Below are 11,105 nucleotides of genomic sequence, written 5' to 3' on the forward strand. Positions count from 1 at the left end.
CCCAATTTCCTTGCCAGCTGCCCTGTGCCCACCTCCCACTATTTAGAGAGAGTGTGCTCAGGAAGATGGAGTTTAAAGTGTGAACAGGAATTCAGCCTCCAGCTCCTGCCCACCTTGTGATAATGCGACTTGAAGGCCACAAAAGGTGCTATCACAACCTCACTTCTGAAGAACAGCACCCAGGCTCCTGGGATTTGCTTCTACAATCATAAAGCTGGCTCTCACCAAAGGTTGAGGGCAGCTGGGGATGTTGCAGAGTGGCCAACGTCAAGATATCTGTGAGGCTTTATAATATGTGTCCATTTGGCCAAGCCAGGCTGCCCAGATGTTTGGTCAAACGCCAGTCTAGATGCTATTGTGAAGGTATTTTGTAGCTGTGATTTACACTGAAATGAATTGACTTTGAGGAAAGCAGATGGCCCTCCATAACATGGGTGGGCCTCATCCGATCAGTTGACGGCCTTAAGAGCAAACACAGATGTCATGAAGAGAAAGGAATTCAACCTCCAGACTAGTATAGAAACCCTGCCTGAGTTTCCATTATTTAGCCCCAACACTGCAACATCAACTCTTTCCTGAGTATGTAGCCTGCTGGCCTGCGCTACAAATTCAGACTTGCCAGCCCTCCCATGAGCTAATTTCTTAAGAGGCATAGCTAGGTAGATAGATGATAGATAGATAGATAGATAGATAGATAGATAGATAGATAGATAGATAGACAGACTGGATGGATGGATGGATGGATGGATGGATGGATGGATGGATGGGTGAGAGAGAGAGAGAGAGAGAGAGAGAGAGAGAGAGAGAGAGAGAGAGAGAGAGAATAGATAATTTCCTAGTGGTTGTTCCTCCATAGAACCCTGACTAATGCAATGCATATGGGGTCTTGGAGGGCTTCTGAGTTCTGAGGAGGAAATAAGTGGACCCTGGCTACAGTCTCCACAGTCCACCCTGTATGGAAAGGAGGTATCTTCGGGCCCTTCTCCCTCTCATCCCTCCAAGCAGCCCATCTGCCCCCTGACTCAGCCCCACCTTGTGAATACAACGGTCCCGCCCTTCAAGACCCCTGCCATGCACACTCACACCGTGATGGGACTTGAACTCCACAGCCAGCTCCAAAGCTCTCCCTGGTGGGCCCAGCCATGGGGAGCTCACTGCCCCCTCATTTGGAAGAAATGGAATTCAAGTTCTAGCCATGTCCATGTCATCTCCCACAGAGGAGGGCCCTACATTCCACAATAGTCATGAACTCATTCAGTTCTCACAATAAGCCTATAAGGTAGGGACCATTACACTCACGTTTTAAGATGAGGAACATGGAGGCTCAGAGAAGTTATGTGGCTTGCCTAAGTTACACAGCTAGCAGGAGGTAGCTGAAAGCCAAGTGCCTATCTGTGTCACTCTAGAACCCATGTTCTTTCTACTACATCCAACACCCAGGATTGCTATTCTCTGTAGACACAGCTTAAAAATAAGGCACAGACTCATAGAGAGGTTGCTTCAGAAATGTGCTCTGCCTTCCAGAGTCACACAGGGGCTCAGGCTCAGATATAAGGCACGTACCTGGTCTGCAGTGATTACCTATGTGTGGCTGAAGGATGAGGCTGTTTGGAGCTTGAGGCTCTTAAAACCCAGAAATCACTTCAGAAATTGGATTGTGCTGTCGGGAGTGACAACTTACCTCTGCTCATTTGACCAAGTTGAGGAGGAGTCTAAATAGAATGATATCTGAGAAAGAGAGGATGATTTTCTTCCAATAACAGTGTTGTCATTGAGCTTGGATTTCAATAGAAGTGGTGAGGGCTCCGTGGAGACCGGGACATGCTCTCTGGGGGAAGAAAAGCCTGAATTCAGCTCCAGCCAGGATAGCAGCCAGGCTGGAGCAGAATTCAAGAGAGACTCTGCGAGGCCTCCCCGCCAGGTGTCCAGCCTTCTCTGGAGGAAAAGGCACAGGCCTTGCTGGGGACAGGACAAGCGTGCCCGTGATGCTGGTCCCAGGGCTGTGCAGAGACAGGAAGGTGGTTACCCAGCTGACATCTGAGCTCCATCGTCATCGGGCTGGTGAGTGGAGCTCAAGAGCCTGTTGATTGTACTTCCAAAGGCGTTGCAGCTCTGAATCCGAATCGAGAAGCAGAGCAAATGAGAAACACCGAATGGAGGGAAAGTGTGACCTTGGCTTGGGGAGAGAACGTGCTCCAGGGAGAAATGCAAACAGACAGGATGAAGGGCTCAAGGCAGGTTGGTGGGTCCCACTGGTCCTCCATTTGTCCATCTATCTTCCCATCTTTTGGTTTATCCACCCATTCTTCTGTCTACTCTCCATTGCATGCGTCCCTCTAAGCCTGTCTGAACCCTGGTTCTAGGTCAGGCCCTGGGCAGGACTGTTTTGTGGGAAGCACAGGGAAGAATCTGATGCAGACCCTCATTCCAGAGCAGGGCACCCTCTCCTACACCCCTGTTCTGACCTGGCCCGCTCCACCCCAGCAATGCCCAAATGCTTATAACTCCATCATGCCTCTGCCCGGAAGCCATTCCCCACCTCATTCCTGGAGAATTGGCAACAACAGGCCCTGTGCAGCAGGTGGGGAAATGTTAACTGAAGATATCAGGCCCAATCCCTCAGAACCTGTGAATGTTCCTTTATGTGGCCCCAAAATGCAATTAATTTCAAGATCTTGAGATAGAGAGATGATCCTGGATTATCCACATGGGCCATAAATGTGATCACCAGAAGCTGGAAGGGGCAAGGAACAGATTTCTCCTCTGGAGCTTCTGGGGGGAACGTAACCCTGTTGACACCTTGATTTAGCCCAGTGATACTGATTTTGGACTTCTGGTGTCCAGACTGTGAGAGAATAAATTTCTGTTGTTTTAAACCTCCCAGTTTATGATAATGTGTTATAGGAAACTAATATACCCAGGCAGGTTGGTTGTAAAGGTTCACAAACAGCCTGTATTTATATGCAGGCTCTGGCATGTGGTATGTGCTCAGCGAATGGTGACTTAACTGAGCATTAACAGAATGTAACAGGCCAAGGGGTTACATATGCAAAGTCCAATCAAGAATTGCAAACTCTCCAGCCTCCCCAGGCCGGGGTAGATGGAAATGCTCATTGTTCGTTGAGGAGACTTAAGAAACCTCAAGTTGACTTGATTCATAAGTAAAAGGCTTTCTTCTTTCTAAGGACACCTTGCCACCAAACCTTCACATATCTCAGGGTTCAGAAAGGAACAGTTCTGAACTTCAGGCACATATAGTGTTTCTGGGGAGGCCCCTCCCAGGAGATAGTGAGGCTTCATTGGAAAGACAAACAGTAGACATGGAAGTGATGCAAACTTGAGTCACTAGAGTCGTGCTGCCATCACAGAGCCAGCTCCCCCCACCCAACCCCTGGTTTTTCACCACACAGGCTCCCAGAGGGAGGGGCTCCGTGAACCTACAGTCTAGTTGGTTTACCCCAACCTGTCAGGGGGCAGGCCCCGAGCCTCAGGGTAAGCAGGCTGTGAGGATTGTCTGTCTCCCATGCTGCCCTGCGGGCCTGGCCAGCCCTCCAAGCACAGCACCTTCCAAGCCCTGTTTCTAGAGCCCTGGCCCCTGGACTACGAGGAGAGAACAAGGACTCTGTCTTCCCTGAGGCTTCAGGCCTGGCTAGTAGGCTTTGGTCAGAGGGAAGAATCCCGTCAGGGCATGCCCCACAAAAGGCAAGCCTCAATGGCCACTCGATGAAGGTCGCCTCTTACCTCAGCCCTGCAGCACTCACCATACCAAAGCCACCAGGAAGCCCGTCATTACACAGCCATTCTACAATGCTGCAAAATAGCTGCCCTCCTGCCTGGACACAGAGAAAAACATCAGAGAATTGCTGTGTGTGTGTGTGTGTGTGTGTGTGTGTGTGTGTGTGTGTGTGTGTGTGAGAGAGAGAGAGAGAGAGAGACAGAAAGAGACAGAGACAGAGACAGAGACAGAGACAGAGAGAGAGACAGAGAGAGAGACAGAGAGACAGAGAGGCCATGCACAAGTGGCTGGGATTATTAGATGCTACCAAGTTCCTCGTGGAGAAGCCAGATGAATCCTCTTCCTCCAGTCTCCTCAGCGGCTGCTCGCTCAGACCAAGCAGCAGTTTATTATGAATCCTATCCGATAGAAATATTTCTATTGAGTAGCAAATATATAAGCTTGGCTTGGTCCAAAAAGATGTACTATGAGATATGTCTGCTCTACCTTGTAATTTGCATGATCTCACCAGGTTGGTCCCGCTTAAAGGGCACTGGGTGCGGTCTGAAGCAGGGGTGCTGCTAAGGGCCCCCCATCAGGAAACATTTCCTAAATACTAGGCAGCAAAGAGAAGGCAGCAAAAGACCCGTGCCCCCCACCATTGCCCATGGACCTCCTGCTATGCCACTGTGCCCTCTTTAGCTTATACCAAGCCTTGGACCATCCATCCTCTGGTCCCTCTGCAATGGGACGCCAGGTATCCACAAGCCCCAAGGTCAGCAGAGCTGGTTATAGTGCGCTACTCCCTTATATTTGCCTTCTACCCACACCTCAAGCCTGGCTTCCTGCACATGAGTGAGATTTGGGACGGCCTAGTAGGTGCCAGCCCCCACCTGGACCCTATCCACAATCGAGTCAGGATAGGAGGGAAGCAGAAAGAAAATTCTCCTTCACCTCTGTGCCAGGCACTGACCTAGATGCTGGTGACTCTGCTGCATCAGGTAGAGTACCCCTCACCCAACGGGCTTCTCAATCATGGGGGAGCCAGATGCATAAGCATTTAGGAACTATAAACTTAAAAAAAAAAATTATCACTTTTTAAATTTTGTTGGGGAGTATTGGGGAACAGTGTGTTTCTCCAGGGCCCATCAGTTCCAAGTCAAGTCGTTGTCCTTCAGTCTAGTTGTGGAGGGTGCAGCTCAGCTCCAAGTCCAGTCGCCATTTTCAATCTTTAGTTGCAGGGGGCGCAGCCCACCATCCCATGTGGGAATTGAACCGGCAACCCTGTTGTTCAGAGCTCGCGCTCTAACCAACTGAGCCATCCGGCCGCCTCTGGAACCATGAACTTTCAACAAGTGACTTCACTTCTCTGGACCTGTGTCCTCACCTGTAAATTGGAGCTAATAAGAGTAACAGAAGTTGAGTTTCTAATGAGATAAGACATGGGCAAGTGCTTCCAAGAACTTAAAGCAGCAGTGAGTGTTATAGGTGAGCCCTGCCCATTTCCCACCATGCCCACCAGTGCCCAAGAAGCAAGAAAAGGAGCCAGGAATGCTGCCAGACATCCGGTCTTTGGAAATCCCTGTAGCGCCTTGGCTTGGCTCTCAACTTGATGCTCTCTTGGCCTGCCTCTCCGTGTCCTTCCAGCTTGTGAAGCAGAACCCTCTGCTCAGAAATGCAGGTAGGTGATAGGTGCCACACTGCCCACAAAGGTGGGCATGAGAGAGGTTACCATTCCCTCCCCTGAGAGACTATGGGGAAGCAGAGCCAATGCCTACTCCAAATTGGCACCAGAAACCACCATGTCTGAGAAAAACCTCCCCTGACTTGAAACTCCATACCTGCGGCGCACACTGGGCCCATTCTCTGTCAGCAAGTCTACTAGTTCTTTACCACCTCTCCTCTCAGCTTCCTGGTGACAAGCTGAAGTCCTCTTGCTATGTCCTGCCAGTTTAGTTGGCTATCAAGAAAGGATGGAACAGCCCACTAGACCAGCATCCAAGGTAATGGTGCCCAGCATGGCAGGAGGGGAATGGGCTCCGGGGAGGCCCCTGGGGAGCAGGGAGGGCTGCGGGCCTCGGAAGGCCCGAGTACCGGTAGGGAGCACAGGGAGTCAGTCTCACGGGGTGAGCTGGGCCTCTGCACTTCTCTGTGCTCTTGTGTCCTGGGCGCTCGCGGCCTGCATCCCTCCCCACCCCGGCCTGGCCACCAACCACATTGCAGATGGATCCAGATCTGAAATTCCCAGGAGTGAAGGAAATTGGTTTCCAAGGAGGCCTGGGTGAAGGGGGCAGTGCCTTCCACCGTCCCCTGACATTAGCCCAGCTTTCCCTTTTTAAATAAGAAGTGAAGATGTTAAAGATATCTTTGCCAGAGCAAGAAATGGAAAATATAGGCTTCTGAAAACATCTATTGAAAATGAGGAACTTGTGATTGGATCGTGTAGTCAGTCTTCAGATTCCAGGGATAGGGATTGTGATTCCTTTGTTTTCCCCCTGTTGGAGGACAAACAGCTGTGCTATATATTATTCAGGTTATAGTCTCAGAATGCCCAGGGATATGAATGGATATTCATGTGTGGTCTCCAGATCATTCTCATGTTCATCAAAAAATGTTGGATGTAGCACAAGAGTGACTCTGAAAAAGACGTTTGGAAGTGGCCACATAAAAGATGAAGTATATGGAACAGTAAAGGACGATGTATCATTACATGGATGTAAAATATATTTGCTGTCACAATCTTCTCCTGCCCTGTTGACTGCAGCTGAGGAAGAATTACAACAGATTAAAATTAATGAGGTACAAACTTATGTGGGTGTGTGGACACTAAGCATCAAACAGTGCAAGGAGTAGCATTTCCTATTTCTCAAGAAGCTTTTCAGGCTTTGGAAAAGTTGAATAAGCAGACAGCTCAACTAAGTGCAACTGGACATAGATATAAAAAATGAAATCGTAATTTTGGCCAACACAACAATACAGAACCAAAAGATTTGCCAAAGAGGATTCCCAAGGATTCAGCACATTACCATTACTTTCTGTGTAAACATTCCCATGAAGTGGACTATTTGGAGTCCATAGTTTTTATTTATTCAATGCCTGGCTGGATAAGAGACACGCAGTATAAGAGAACGGATGCTGCATTCTAGCTACAAGAGCCCTGTACTAGAAACCATGGAAAGACAACTACAAATTGATGTCATTAGAAGACTGAGATAGACAATGGAAATTAAATGACTATAGAATTCCTTTATGAAGAAGTACACCCTGAGCAGCGTGTACATAAGCAAAGTTTTGCAAAACCAAAAGGTCCAGCAGGGAAAAGGAATTCGAAGACTAATTAGGGATACAGCTGAAACTAAAACCACGGATGATTAATATCATTATATCAATTATTATAATACTAGCTTTTAAAAAGTCTAGCTTTTAGTACAGGAGAACTGAAATTGCATGTTGATATGTAGTTGGGAAAAATGTACTTTTTGAAAAATAGCACCTTTCACTTCTCTGTTTTTTTAAAATTAATGTTATAGAAGTCTCATGATTTCTATTTTTGAGTTAAAGTTAGAAAAGCATTCAACATAGTGATGTTTAATTTTGTAACAGTGTTTTCATAGTGTGATGATTCCACACTTTCACATAATTCTTAAAGTTTTATATGGTTGAGCCAATTCCAGGAAGTCTAATGTCTAAAATTAAGATATACTTCTTATTACTCTTTAGTGAGACATTATTTTTTTTCCTTTAAGGGAACGAGAAAGACGGTAAAATATCCGTACTACTTAATGAATATGTTAAAAATCAGGTTAGATTATTTTCTAAAGGGGAAAACTTAGTGTGCCTAAGAAAAGGTGGAAAGTTGCTTACTCTGATGAACACTGCTCACTGTCAGACTGTGGGATCACGTCTACAACTCAGAAATAGTTCTTTATTGTAGCGGTCTTCTATTTGACTCTTTGGTTTCTAAAATGGCGTTAAAATTTCAGAAGATCAGCTTACTCTGAAATCTTAAAGGTACAAGATATTTTCTGTACCTCAGGATTTCTGATGGCATTGAAAGACACATTTAAATAGCTTCAGTAAATTCTCTTTCTAGTGCCTTAAAAAGTTTCTACTTCAAAAGTAAGTCATGTCATTATAAGTGGTGAGGACAGATATTTATGTTCAGTTGAATATTAAATGAATATCATTCAAAAGCAAACAAAACTAAAGTCAACAATGTTGAAAAAGTTTTGAGCATCAAGACTTATTTCTCTTCCAAACCATATATTTATAGGCAAATTGTGTTCTTTATTACCTTTCAGCAAATATTCAGATTTAATAAAATTGTTTTAAAGTCCTAGTACTTATCAGCCTAACACAGATAAACACTTAAGGATCTTGTTTCAATTTATATCTTATTTCAAAATACGTTTTACTGTTTTCAAAAGCTTTGCATTTTCAGCTACAGCCTACAGAGATTTTGAGCCTCATTTTTCTTTGCTATTTGAAATAGAGAGAGCTAGAACACTTCAGCGTGTTTAATCTGTTAAACCTGCTGCAAGAGTCATAACTTGGAGGTGTTTTCTGAGTGAACTGTGGGGATCCAGGATATAAAAGTTTTTGATCTAAACTTTATGTTGCATAAAACAAATATCAGAAATGTACATTTCATAGTATAAGATATGAAATACTCATTTTTATACCTTAACATCTAAGGTGATTGAATTTATCAAGCATGCTTGAAACAAAAATATAAAAATCTTAGCAAAGGCTTAAAAGATACAGAAGAACTCAATGAAAATTTGGATCTGAAAAATGCAATCATTGAAATGCACATCTTTCTGGATGGACTCTATAGTAGATTGCAGATGACAGGGATAATCAGAGAACTTGAAGATAGAACAACAGAATTTATTTAATCTGAACAACAGAGAAAATTGGAAAAAATATGAACAGAGCCTCAGGGACCTGTGCGACTATAAATAAAGATCATTATAATGAAAGATCATTAAAGATTCATGTCATTAAATTCCCAGGAGGAGAGAAAAAAGAGTGTGAGTCTGAAGAATTATTCAAAGAAATAATAACTGAAAAATTTCCAGATTTGTCAAAAGACATAAACCTACAGATTCAATAAGCTGAGTGGACCCCAAACAGGACAAATTCAAAGAAATACACACCAAGACACATCACAGTCCTGAAAAATAAAGACAAAGGAAAAATCTTGAATGGAGTGAGGGCGAATGATACGTATAGGGGAAACACAATTTGAATGAGCGGATTTCTCAATAAAAACCATGGAGGCCAGAAAGAAGTGACACATTTTTCAACAACTGTCAATTCAGAAGTTTAAATCCAGAATAAATATCTTTCTGATGGAAAACTAAAAGAATTTGTCACCAGCAGACCTGCCTTAAAATAATGGCTAAAGTACGTTCTCTAAATAGAAAGGAAATGATAACAGAAGAAATCTTGGAAGGACAAAAGGACAAGAGAAAGAGTAAAAGCTTAGGTAAATACATCAGACATTCCTCCTCTCGAGTTTTCTGAATTATGCTGATAGTTGTAGCAAAAATGACAGCACTCTCTGATGTTCTGAATGTATGTAGAGGAAATAGTTAAGATAAGTGTCAAAAGTGGAGGAGGGTAGAGGAGGAAACGTGCTGTCCATACCAACAGACTGCCAATTAATGATGAGTCGATAAAGTTTCCTTTTTTAGTTAAAAAGAAAGTCCATGAAGAGTCTTTCATGGGCAATTGCTCAATCAACATCAGTGGCAGGCAGTGGTAACATTGCTAATGTCCATAAAGATAAACAACATCAGCTTATTGCTGGGGCCTGAGGAGACCGGGTTAAATGACATACTGGGTCCTGCCTTCAGGTGGATTACAATGCAGTGGGAGAAACAGAGTCAGAAACAAATAAATAAAAAGAGAACAAGAAAGAAACAACTGGCTCTAGTTCAAGTGTGACGGGGAAGTGATCTAATTTACAACAATGTGTGTTCAGTGGTTTAATGAGCTGAATTGTGTACTCCCTCCAAAATTGTATGTTGAAGTCCTAACCCCCAGTATCTCACAATGTGAGTGTATTTGGAGATAAGGTCTTTACAGTGGTGATTAAGTTAAAAGGAGGCCCTTAGGGTAGGCCCTCATCCAATTTGACTGTTAACCTTATGAGACAGAAAAGGGACAGACACCAAGGGCATACACACACACACAGAAAAGACCTTTTGAGGACATAGGGTGGAGGCAGCCATCTGCATTGTGTATCCATGAAAAGTAATGATTTTTAAAAGCATTTTTAATGATGTGGGGCAATACATAGGATACAATGGTAGACACATCTGATGCCTCATATCACGTCCCCTCTGGTTTCAACCACAGTGCAGTGGACACTTCCGTGAGAGCTCTGCCAGTTATCTCCCCTAGCTGGAGCTTGGGTTTCATGTCTTCCCGTTTTGAACTCCAGAGCCTTTCTCAAAGCGGTGGGCATCCCCCCAGCCAGCTTACAAGCATGATCCCGAAGTACAGTGTTGTGAATGGCTCCAGGAGCCGAAGGGTAAATACTTCAACCTCCCACCCTTCAGGTGGGCAAGCACCTATGGGAAGCTTTCTAGGCATTTCCCAGAAGGCCCTGGTAGAATCAAGGTGTCCTTGCCCACAGCAAGCCCCTCATAATACTTTCTGACACTGACCTTCCTTCCTTTCTTGTCTCATGTTCCCTGCCCCCTCACTCCTACTTTTTGAGATTGCCTCCTATATTGGTCTGTGTTCTCCAGAGAAACAGAACCAATAGGAGTTGTACATATAAATATAGAGAGGATTATTTTAAGGAATTGGTTCATAAAGTTTTGGAGGGCGAGAAGTCCAAAATCTTCAGGGTGGGCTGTCAGTCTGGAGACCCAGGGAAGAGCTGATGTTGCAATTCATGTCGAAAGGCAGTCTGCTGGCAGCATGCAGTCTAGCTCTGGCGAGGTCAGTCTTTGTTCTGTTCAGGCCTTCAACCGCTGGGATGAGGCCCACCTACATTGCAGAGTATTCTTTTACTTAATGTCCAGTGACTTAAACGTGAATCTCATGCACAAAGGCACTCTAACAGAAACATCCAGGGTACTGTTTGACCAAACATCTGGGCACTGTGGCCCAGTCAAGTTGACACATAAAATTGGCCATCGCACTTCCCAAATAAACTACCTTCACCCAAGTGCTGTCTCAGGCTCTGCTTTAGGGTAACCAAACAAATAGTGAATGAAAATAAGCAGGATCCAAACACAGCAAGGAAACGATGTATGGACACACAACTGGAGAGAAATATGGGAAAATCTTAACAGCAGTTGTTTCTGGGAGAGGGAATTGTGGGTGGTCTCCCCCTTTGGCTTCTTTGTTGATGCTTTTCTGTTTTTGCATG

At 44.8% G+C, this 11,105-nt stretch overlaps 1 pseudogene; it reads left to right on the forward strand.

Annotated features, from left to right (window-relative positions):
• Positions 1-5,747: 5,747 nt before the first annotated feature.
• On the forward strand, positions 5,748-7,090 carry LOC141569588 (twinfilin-1 pseudogene; annotated as a pseudogene).
• Positions 7,091-11,105: the final 4,015 nt, after the last annotated feature.

Source organism: Rhinolophus sinicus, chromosome 18 (genome assembly GCF_057876585.1).
Source record: "Rhinolophus sinicus isolate RSI-liver-muscle chromosome 18, RSI-T2T, whole genome shotgun sequence".
In the NCBI taxonomy this organism is placed as follows: Eukaryota; Metazoa; Chordata; class Mammalia; order Chiroptera; family Rhinolophidae; genus Rhinolophus; species Rhinolophus sinicus.